This window comes from Hibiscus syriacus, unplaced genomic scaffold (genome assembly GCF_006381635.1).
Source record: "Hibiscus syriacus cultivar Baekdansim isolate YM2019G1 unplaced genomic scaffold, ASM638163v2 tig00110332_pilon, whole genome shotgun sequence".
Lineage (NCBI taxonomy): Eukaryota > Viridiplantae > Streptophyta > Magnoliopsida > Malvales > Malvaceae > Hibiscus > Hibiscus syriacus.
The window spans coordinates 3,747,282-3,759,670 of record NW_024062688.1 but is presented as its reverse complement, the minus strand read 5'-3'; the positions used below and the strand labels follow the sequence as shown (position 1 = coordinate 3,759,670).

Here is a 12,389-nt window from a genome sequence, read left to right as displayed (position 1 = left end):
TTGAAAGCGCAAAAACAATATTAAATTGTGGCCGCAACATAATGTAACTGTTCTGTCGTAATGTTTTTTTTAAGATCGTTGCGACATCACAATTGCACCCACAACACAAAAACATAGTTATTTTTGAAAAATAAATTAGTTATAACGTTCGTATATCCACAATCTCGAGGCACAACCACAAACCACAATTTCGCAAGAGCACCTCCCACTCTCCTATGAGATGAGGCTGCAGGCATTAAGTAAAGAGACGCGACAAGCTGCAGAAAACACAGAAAGAAAGTAGTACAGTGAGAGGAACTGGTCCATTTAATGACCTTCTGCTGGGTTTAGTGCAAGTAATCATACTGCCATACCAGCCATCTTTGCGCGTGCGACAAGTCTTTAGTTCCGGTCACGAATCGCATGCAAACAAACGGCTCAGTGGCCATCATCAAAGAGCAGGCGATGACCGAATGAGGAAGGTGAAGGTACGATCAAACTCGAAAGCAAGATGAGTTTCAAGGAGGAACTAGCGTTATTATTGCTGGCAGAAGAAGTATAGGGCTACCCCCCGGTTGTGTATTAATTACCTTCATAAATTTGATTTTCAAGTATCACAAATTTTAACTACTTCTGTATTGGTTATTGTATACTCCTAGTCCTAGTTGAGGAGGAGGAGATCATAACTTTTATATATATTGCAGGGTTTCCACGTGAAAACATTCATTAATTGTTTTTTGCTGTGAAGGATGGGAGAGTTGCAGATGAATGCATTAATTCACATGGGGAGAGAGACAGATCACATGGAGTGTATATATATATATGTGTGCGCGCGCGTTTATGTATATTCGGGGTAGAACCAGTATGTAATTAAGGGGTCGAAGTTGGTTATCTTCGAATCTGCTAGGGTCTTAGACAATAAACCAAAAAAAAGTTACGGTGTCAAGATTTTTTTTTTGATTTACAGAACTGATAGGACCCTAGAGTAAATTAAACTAGGAAATTTAAGGGTAAGACTGAATTCTATTAATTTCTGGTCCTAAAAAGTAATCAAACCAAAACAGTTTATAAGCATTTAATTAAACTGATTCCAGGGTTATTAGGGATTTAATATGTAATTGAACCATAAAAATTGACAGCTAGTACATCCCATCCCATGCATTGATATATTTGAGAGTTGTCCAATTTCAAAACCCAAATCCAAAACTCTTAACAAATTATTTGACTTATATTAGAGATTATTGAACAAAAGATCCTAAACTACGACCCCATTCTAAGTTGGTCTATATAGTTTAAAACGTTCTATATCATTCCCTAAATTACAACTATATTGTAAATTAGTCCATTAACTTTAAAACGTTAGACATCAACCCTAAAACTATCAATATTATTCTATTTTGATTCCTCTGTTAACATACCGCTAACTCCATTGGTTAAAAAAATAACCTCTTTTCAAAAGTACTATGAATTGAACTCGTGGATTTCTAAAAAAAATTCATGACCTCCAAAAATATATTATTTTTTTAATCAATAGAGTTAACAACACATTAACAGAAAGATCAAAATAGAATGATATTATTAGTTTGAAGACTAATATATAATATTCTAAAGTTTAGTGACCAATTTAAAACGATGATCATAGCTTGAGAACCGATATAAAATATTGTTTACCCCATTAATTGCAAAATATATTTATTATGTCCTTTGAAACATCATTTCTTAAACGCCAAAATCTGGGTTTGAAATTCAAATGGTATTGCCCTTCCACCTGCGACGAATTGAAAGCTCAAGGGGTTTGTTTCAAGTAAGAGCTTTCCCCCTATATTGTCAATCCACAGCTTTATATTTAATATACCCACCCCTTTGTTGTTGTTGGGTTGGTGGCAAATTCAATGCTCTACCATCTGCTTATATCTCTCTCTTTTTATTTCATTTGGTGTGACCCTTAATCCTCTCCTCCTCCATTTATCTTTCTTCTTCTTCTTCTTTGTTCTTCATTTTCTATCATCCATGGAGGTAGAAGGTATATATGTGTGTGTGTGTGTTTGTGTTGTTGGTGTTCATCTTTAGTTTAGTAAAGGATTGAATTGGATACTCACTTTTCATATGTATGTGTGTGTAGTATCTTTCTGTGCTTGTAACTCTTGAATGCAGCAACAGTACCCAGAAGGAAGATGCTGAGAGCATACGGAAGAATGTCATCGAGATATTGGTGTGGTTCAATTCGAAAATATCGTTCTAAAGGCATAGAATTATGTTATCTGATTGAGCCGTGCCAATATCACGTAGCCATTATACTTTTACTTTTAATAAAAAAGGTATAATAGTTTTAAGGTAAGCTTTTGATTTTCTCCTTGACCATCAACGTCTATCTATGTGTACATGTACTAACTATAGGATTTTGAAGCTTTAATTAACCATTTTAGAGGGTTACATACATGGTGGAAGCTTGAAGAAACACAGATAAGAAAATAAGAGATTATGCCTTAATAACAAATATGAGAATTTAAATCTTCATCTTTAAAATATCGAAAAGAATGTTGGTTATATTTGTGTATAAATTTAAATTTATTCCCTAACATAAAATCGTGTATAATGAATACTTCACAAAGTGTTGCTCATTTAGACACACTTAGAAAGAACTGTTCATGTTTGACTCCAAGTGCTAATATCAACAATTTTATTTCAGTCCTAATTAAGTAGAACTGAACTATATAAATATATGAAATGTCATGGTGTGGAATATATCTACCTATCTAGGTCTAATTATGAATTTCATCCCTTTATTTAAAAAAATAAGAAATTGATCCAACTTTTATTTACTATAATTTGGTCATTGTACTTTACAAAAATTTAAAAGTCAGTTCAATTGCCGGTTAAACTTATGCCGAGAATTTAAAAGTAAGTAGATAAGGGAGTATTGTTATTTTTAGAGGTTTTGAGTTTAAGTAACAGTATTTACATGATGTATGCATGTTTATTACCAAGAATTCAAGTAGTGACATTTGCAGGGTGTGTGTTCATTGCCAATTGATTGAATTTTTTTTGAACACCTATATTAATAAAAGAAATGTTTAATATAATTTTATCATCACTTATAATGTTCTAAACGATCAAATAAATAAAATTGGTGATTTTAATAATTAAAAGTTAAATTCAAATTTTAAAATTAATGATCAAAGTTAATTAAAAAAATCAAGATTGAAATCACCAAATTTAGAAACATGAATAGTCAAAATTATTTGTTTATGATTTTTAATATGTCTGGAGTATTATAAAAACCTAGGCGTTTAATCAAGTATCAAAGTCTTTAAGTATTTTCTCTTCTCAATTATCTTTTTAATTTTATCTTTCATGGATCTCGAAGCATCTCACAGACATGACAAAAACTTTTTTTTTTATCTTGTCTCCATCGTATTAGTAACTTAATGGATGTAAGAAATTATTTAATTTTTCTTTTCTATGGAAACCATGCATGCAGCCATCCATGGCTGCTGAGTTCCATAATATTCACACGTATTCTGTTGCAGCTGCAACATTGGTTTTCCAAACAGTTTTTACGTAATTGGATGCATGATTTTATATTATCGGGACACTGCGATTTTTTTATACAATGCCTAAACTACTTAACGAACCGAGACCGAAGAGCAACATTGGTTTTTCCAAACAAATTTTACTTAATCGGATGCATGATTCACATCACAGATTTCTCCCTTTGGTGACAGTGGAAGCAAAGAATGAATCACCGGATCGGACTTAACCAACAACACGAATTTCGTGTATAGAAGCTCGACTTTATTGACTTCTTCACTAACATAGAGTGAAAAAACATAATCTGCAATCGCCTGAGCTTCTTTAGCTGTAGGGAGTGAGCTACCATCAAAGAACCGATCCACCGGAATATAAGGCCTGCAGCCTGCAGGCGAAATACGTATTACCCTTTTTCCCCACACTGATGATCGTATAATTGAGTCCGAGCTGCTTCAATTCCGCAATTCTCGCTTCAGCTTTCTTGAGGATAGCATTGTTGAAACCTCCACAAAGACCACGATCACCAGTGACAACAACCAAGGCAACCTTTTTGACAGGCCAGATGCTGGTAAGAGGAACATCAACGTCTTCGGTCTGGAGCTGTTCATTGATGTTGTAAAGGACTTCAACAAGAGATTCGGGGAAAGGTCTGCCATTGACAACAGCTTCTTGTGCTCTCCTGACTTTAGCAGCAGACACGAGTTTCATTGCCTCGGTGATCTTTTGCGTGTTCTTGACCGAATCTATACGATCTCGAAGCTCACCAAGATGACCTTGAAGGGTTACAGGTAGTTGGACTCTGAGATGGGAGCTGAAAAGGGTTGACAAATGAACGGAAAGAGAGCGAAGAAGTGTCGGAAAGAGAAGGTTTTGAAGACACCCACATTGTCAGATTTGAGCAAGACATGGTGGAACAATGGAGGACTGCAAGAGAATTGCTCTAAAGAAAGCAAGAAAGCTTCTTCTTTTTCTTTTCCTACAAGGGATTGTTTTTTGTATTTTGTGTGTAGGAGAGTGGTTTTCTTCTGGCATGGAGGAAATCATTGAGAAATGAGTGGAGGGAATAGGAGGGAATGGATGAGGTTTCGGAATAAGGATTTTGAACAATTTTGATTCATTGATTTTTCATATGGGACCTAGTTGAAGTGGCAAGCTCTGAGTGGTTGTGTTTTGGATCTTAACTTGATAGGCTCCCCATTCTGAAAGGCATATACCCCTCTCCATGGATTTCTGTACTCTTTCATCAATGGCTGCAAATATTTTACCTGATGTTACCGTGTCTGGGTAAATTTCCAGGATTCAAAGTAAAACTGTAAAAACTGCCATTTTCAGCATTCACCTGATGAGAAAAGTCGTAGACTTCAATGCAGCAAAAACAGCTTTTCATCTCTAAAAATAGTAGCAGAAGAGACCAAAGAGTAAAGCTTTACAATTACCAACATCTATGGAGTCCAACGGTAATTTTCTTAATACCCCTTTAATTTTTGGGTCCAACTCCACTCGATTAGATATCGACGGAACCCATGTGACTACCAAACATGGGGGTCTTAGGAAAGAAGGCTTTATAATTTGAGCCTCCATCTATATTTATATAGAAAAAGAATCAAAATATTGCATTTTGCTGGTGTACAATGCCCTGAAACAATAAAAGATGATGAAGTTTCCAGGCCACACAGCATCGACTGATATATTGTCACACTCCAATTTAGGGGCTAAATTTTTAGAAATTATAAAGTATTGAATTTAAGTGATATTTTGGAAGAAATTGAAGATTAAATTGTAAAATCGCAAAGTTGACAGACTATTTTAGGAAGTGTATGAAATTCAGGGATCCAATCCTGAATTTACTCATTTTTCTTAAGTGTTAAATTATAAACTCCCCCAAACAATCTGGTTTTTCCAGATTTATTTTCCCATTTCCTTTCCCGCTAACCCTCCTTTGACCTCCGATTTCTTCACCGTCCGGCCACCGTTCGTTGATCCGAAACCACCATCGTATTCGTTTTCGATCGGTGAACAAAACCCCTCAAACTTCTCATCATGAATCGTCGTCTAACGCCGTGAATTTCGATTCAAAGTTTCAAAGTTTTTTTAACACCACTGCACCATCGTGTTCCTTGCATCGTTCCGAGTCTGCCGGTGTCCTTCTTGTCTCCATTGTTGTCGGCGTGTGAAGGGGTGAGGAAGTCAAAGTTTTCGATGTTTTGGAATCGAACTCTCCGCCGTTTAAAATTGTGAACCGAGCTTGGTAAGTGTCTCAAAATGACTTAATAATTTTAGAAATTTTCTAGAATTTTTCGGACACCGTATGAGGCCGCACGTGCCCCCACGCGCCACTCATGAGAGTGGGGAAAGTCTGGACAGTTTGAAATAGGCTGACCCGACCCGCTTGCCAGACCTGCTGACCCGACTGAGTCAACCCGTGCTGAGTCAACTCGACTAAGTCAACTCACTGGGTCAACTCATTGACTTTGACCGAATCAACCCGTTGACTTTGTTCGAGTCAACCCGTTGACCTTGATCGAAAAACTAAAATTTTTGAAAAGTTATATTTTATGTTTTTTAACGTCGTGAGTCTGATTCCGAAGTCCGTTTCGGCAAATTCAAACCCGGTAAGCTGTTTTTCACTAATTTATCACCCTATTCGATTCGTTTTTCGCAATTAAGCTCTGTTTTTCGTAATTAAGCTCCGTTTTTATGAAATTTCTATTGATATATATCTGAGGAATTAGTGGAAGTTGATTTCAAGATCCAGGGCGTTCGAATGAAGTTTAAATGGTCGATCGGTATGACACAAAAATCGAGATAATATAATACTACCTCTTTATGCTTTATGGAATATGTTGATAATGGAAAAATGCATGGATGTATATGATTGGACTATTATGCCTATTTGATTATGGATGGACTTGAACCGAATACGGTTTAAGTGATAAATTATGAGAATACTTCGATTAGGTAAAATTACAAAAATATCCTTATGTTGTAAAAAGACAAGAATTGACCCTAGAAGTTGGATAAGAAGTTTGTAAAGACATATTGATCTGATGAAACTACTGATGTGTATAGAAAATACTAGTTTTGCTTAGGAAATCTAGATAACCGATTTCTAAACCCAAGATGGCTTGTACAAGATACCATAAGTTTGTTAAGGAATAATTTAAAGTTTAGAGATGATCCGCGAAAGCGATTAACCCTAGAATCTCTAAATTATAAATATCCTTGTTAAGAGTTTTAATACCGAAATTATCTGGCTAAGAAATTACGAAAATGCATTTGAGAGGTAAAAATAATCTGAGTTGACCCTGAATGAGAAAGTACTTTGAGGATTTGTACTTAACCTGATAAATTATAGATTTAATTATTAAGATCTATTCTTTGTACAGAAAATTCCTGATATTCCGTTTGTAAAATCTGGAAAGGAACTTGAACCGAAAATATCTGAGTTATAAGTAAATACATGAAGAATAATTTATCGAGTGTGCTCTTTTGTCAAATTTTTTTGAAAGAATTGAAATAAATGATAATTTGAATTTAATAATAAGATCGGACGTAAGGAAATGATTGTAATACACTGGATCTGTAAAATGACCAAAATACCTTGGAATGGAAATGACCCAAGAATATCATCAAGCTCATGAATGATTGGATATCATCAAGCTAGGAAATGAATGTAATAAAATTGAGCACCAAAATAACCAAAATACCCTTATAGCCGAGACTAAGTAAATGTATGTGATTAATTAAAGAATCCAAATAAACATGGGTGTTGTACTACCCTTAAAAGTTATGGAGCACAACTTAAGTGAGTTGATCAACCAATGATATGTCAGTACCTGAATGACCTAGATATCATTTGAATGTGTGTTCCTCTTCTCAAGTTTGGCTCGATGATAATTTTGGAAGTATTCAGCTCAGCTCAACTCTAGATCGCATTCGGTACTAAGAAGTGGATATTCATTAGACAAATCAACCATGAAGACCAAATTGAACTGAACGAAAGTACAATATGTATCTGAAATTCAAAAACGTTCGAATTAATCTGGAAAACTCTAGAGTAACCTGGATAGATTTGACTACTAAATGAATTAAGTAACCTCAATGACTGAGGATTAAGTAAGTGATTGGGATAAGTCTGGAAACTCAGATGAACTTATATGATGTATCATTTCTATGGGATATAAACCATAAATCAAGTACGTCGGCATTTCCTAATGTAGTTGAAACATGGAAATGAAATAAAGACCATTAAAATATATGTTAATCTCCTTAAGATCTATTCAGCGATGACTCAGAACATGCATTAGTTCTGAGAGTTGTTCAGCTCGAGTTATTTCGATAGTCCGATAGATCGATACAGACTGTAAATGTCTTGAACCTTAATTTCTTCCTTATCAACTAAAATCACGTTCTGAATAACTGATGATTCTGTCAGTTAATGGACTTTTCCAATAGTGGTTCTAACTTCCGACATTCTATCGGTATACTGAAGATCCTTGTTTCTATGCCTGATAAGATTATCCAGTACCTCTTAATAATATATGTAAATACTAGTGTGTTCCCTAATCATATGAATGTTTTATCTGATTCCCGATCTGAATTCTGTTATGATACATGACCTGGATTCTGTTCTGATTTCTGATCTGAATTATGTTTTGATATTTGATCTGAATTCTGTTTTGATTTTTGATATATCCATTTACTGACGGAAAAATGTTTTATTTAGCGAGTATTGTTGGAGGAAGTATTTTTGTAGATTCCTCGGCTTTGTGCTTAGGGCTTTACAGGTTATGTGGGTTGGGTGTATGGTTCTGGGGAACCTACACAAACAAATTGTGAAAGGATGGGGGTAGTGTTATGTTTTAAAAAAAATATTTTAAAAAGATCCGTATCTTTTCACTGGTTTTACGGGAACACACTAGATAACCCATTCTGATCTCCTGAACTCAGTCATCTGAAATATTTCTCTGAACTGAAAGCTCACTGTCTGTTACTACCTGAAATATCAGTAGGAGATGTTCTCAACATAAAGATCTTTAGATGTCTGAACTGATAAAGAAATATATGTTTATCTGTATCTGCACGTTCTTCAGCATCATCTGGTAGTTCTGTATTACCGAGCTTTCCAAAGCTCACTCTGTTACTCACCTTTTTCAGGTTAAAAGAATTGAACCAATACAACTGTCGACATCAGTAAGGGAGTTCTTCCGACGTTGCTTGCAGAGTATGGTACATGTGATTAGGGGGCATGTAACTTGTATTTTATTTTTATATCCGAGTCTGAAAATTTGTTTTAATTTCGAATAATGATACATTTTATTTTGTGTTCATAAATGATTTTATGAGTTTACATGTTTTAATGAAAGTTTTAAATTTTCCGCTATTTTTACGGTGGGTCGCTCCGGTGGCCCTAATGTGACACTCCAAATCAAATCGGGTTACCCGCATCGGTCTGAGGAGGTTACATTTAGTGGTATCATAGCTAGGTTTGAGTCAAAATTTTTCCAAATATACCAGTCGGTCGAATGTCAAAAGATGTCTGATCAGTATATGCCCCTAGACTACAATCGTACTTCTCTGAGCCGGAACTCCAAGGTTAAGTCCCTATTTGTAATGAGCAAACCAAAGTTTTCTATCTGTTAGGACTCTACCATTGCATAAAGGGAATACCAATAACGTCTATATAAATTCTGCAAAGTACCTTACGAGCCATGTGAGAGTTACTCATCTGAGAAATTCCGATTCAACTCCAGAAATGAAATTGGAACATGTTATCGCTCTATTAGCCTAATTTCGTTACCAATGTTGAATTGTTTCCACAAGGATAAATTTGTTCTGATTATTTTATTGGAATGAGGGAGAGTTCTAATGAGAATGTATACTCAGCTGGTTAAGGATTAGTAGAGGACATGTACTTTTGGAAAAGTTACTTGAAGATATGAAAGAACTGATGGAAGTTTCATTTATTCAATTATGTGACATGAATGAATTTCGAGGACGAATTTCTTTTAAGGAGGGGAAAATTGTCACACCCCAATTTAAGGGATAAATTTTTAGAAATTATAAAGTACTGAATTTAAGTGATATTTTGGAACAAATTGAGGATTAAATTGTAAATAGCAAAGTTGACAGACTATTTTAGGAAGTGTAGGAAATTTAGGGACCCAGTCCTAAATTTTCCCATTTTTCTTAAGTGTTGAATTATAAACTCTATCTCCCCCGAAACAATCTGGTTTTTCCAGATTTATTTTCCCATTTTCTCTCTCCCATCAACCCTCTTTTGACCTCCGATTTCTCCACCGTTCGTCGATCTGAAACCACCATCGTATTCGTTGTCGATCGGTGCACAAAACCCCTCAAACCTCTCATCGTGAATCGTTGTCTAACGCCGTGAATTTTGATTCAAAGTTTCGAAGTTTTTTTAACACCACCGTCGTGAAAATCCTCGATTCGTTGTTGATCGTTGTTCCATTTTCGACACCTCCCACACCATTGTGTTCCTTGCATCGTTCCGAGTTCGCTGGTGTCCTTCTTGTCTCCGTCGTCACCGGCGCATGAAGGGATGATGAAGTCAAAGTTTATGATATTTTGGAATCGAGCTCTCCGCTGTTCAAAATTGTGAACCGAGCTTGGTAAGTGTCTCAAAATGCCTTAAAATAAATATAGAAAATTTTCTGGAATTTTTCGAACACCGTACGAGACCGTATGCGCTACCAATGAGAGTGCGAAAAGTTTGGACAGCTTAAAATGGGCTGACCCACCTACCCTACCCGCTGACCCGTCTGAGTCAACCCGCGCTGAGTCAACTCGGCTAAGTCAACTCACTGGGTCAACTCTTTGACTTTGACCGAGTCAACTCGTTAACCGTTAACCTTAACCGAGTCAACCCGTTTACCATTGACTTTGACTTTGACCAAAAAGTCAAATTTTTTAAAAAGTTATATTTTAAGTTTTTCGATGTCCTAAGTCCGATTCCGAAGTCTGTTTCACCAAATTTGAACTCGGTAAGCTATTTTTCACTAATTTATCACCCGATTCGATCTGTATTTTACAATTAAACTCCGTTTTTGATGAAATTTGTGTTTATATGTACCTGAGGAATTAGTGGATGTTGATTTCAAGATCGAAGGCGTTTGAATGGAGTTTAAATGGTCGATCGGTATGGCATAGATATCGAGGTAATACATTACTACCTCTTTATGCTTTATGGAACATGTTGATAATGGAACATGTTGATAATGGAAAAAATGCATGTATGTATATGATTGAACTATTATGCATGTTGATTATGGATGGACTTGAACCGAATATGATTCAAGTGATAAATTATGAGAATACTTCGATTAGGTAAAATTACGAAAATACCCTTATGTTGTAAAAAGATAAGAATTGACCCTGGAAGTTGGATAAGAAGTTTGTAAAGACATATTGATATGATGAAACTACTGATGTGTATAGAAAATACTAGTTTTGCTTAGGAAATCTGGATAACCGATTTCTAAACCCAATATGGCTTGTACAAAATACCAGAAGTTTGTTAAGGAATAATTTAAAGTTTAGAGATTATCCAGGAAAACGATTAACCCTAGAATCTCTAAATTATAATTATCCTTGTTAAGAGTTTTAATACCGAAATTATCTGGTTAAGAAATTACGAAAATGCCCTTGAGAGGTAAAAATAATCCAAGTTGACCCTGAATAAAAAAATATTTTGATGATTCGTACTTAACCCGATAAATTATAGATTTAATTATTAAGATATATTATTTGTACAGAAAATTCTTGATATTTCGTTTATAAAATCTGGGAAGGCACTTGAACCGAAAATCTCTTAGTTATAAGTAAATACCTGAAGAATAATTATTCGAGTGTGCTCTTTTGTCAGAATTGTTTGAAAGAACTGAAATAAATGATAAGTTTGAATTTAATAATAAGATCGGACGGAAAGAAATGATTGTAATACACTGGATATGTAAAATGACCAAAATACCTTGGAATGGAAATGACCCAAGAATGTCTTCAAGCCCAAGAATGATTGGATATCATCAAGCTATGAAATAAATGGAATAAAACTGAGCACCAAAATGACTAAAATACCCTTATGGCCTAGACTAAGTAAATGTCTTGGATTAATTAAGAAATTCAAATAAACATGGGTGTTGTAGTACCCTTAAAAGTTATGGAACACAACTTAAGTGAACCGATCAACCAATGATATGTCAGTACCTGAATGGAGTAGATATCATTTGAATGCGTGTTCGTCTTCTCAAGTTTGGCTCGATGATAATTTTGGAAGTATTCAGCTCAGCTCAACTCTAGATTGCATTCGGTACTAAGAAGTGGATATTCGTTAGACAAATCAACCATAAAGACCAAATTAAACTGAACGGAAGTACAATATGTATCCGAAATTAAAAAAACGTCCGAATTAATCTGGAAAACTCTAGAGTAATCGAGATAGATTTGACTACTAAATGAATTAAGTAGCCTCAATTACTGAGGATTAAGTAAGTAATTGGGATAAGTCTGGAAACTCGGATGAACTTACATGATGTATTATTTCTATGAGTTATGAACCATAAATCAAGTACATCGACATTTCCTTATATAGTTGAAACATGGAAATGAAATAAAGACCATTAGAATATATGTTCGTCTCCTTAAGATCCATTCAGCGATGACTCAAAAGATGATTTATGAACAAGAATTATTGGTATTAAAGAGTGAATACCTGAAAGGGCAACGAATAGACCTGTCAACATGCATTAGTTTTGAGAGTTGTTCGGCTTGAGTTATTTCAATAATCTGATAGATCGACACAGACTGTAAATGTCCTGAACCTTCATTTCTTCCTTATCAGCTCAAATCACATTCTCAAT

General features: G+C 35.0%; 1 pseudogene; it reads right to left on the bottom strand.

Annotated features, from left to right (window-relative positions):
- Positions 1-3,656: 3,656 nt before the first annotated feature.
- On the bottom strand, positions 3,657-4,776 carry LOC120119281 (annotated as a pseudogene).
- Positions 4,777-12,389: the final 7,613 nt, after the last annotated feature.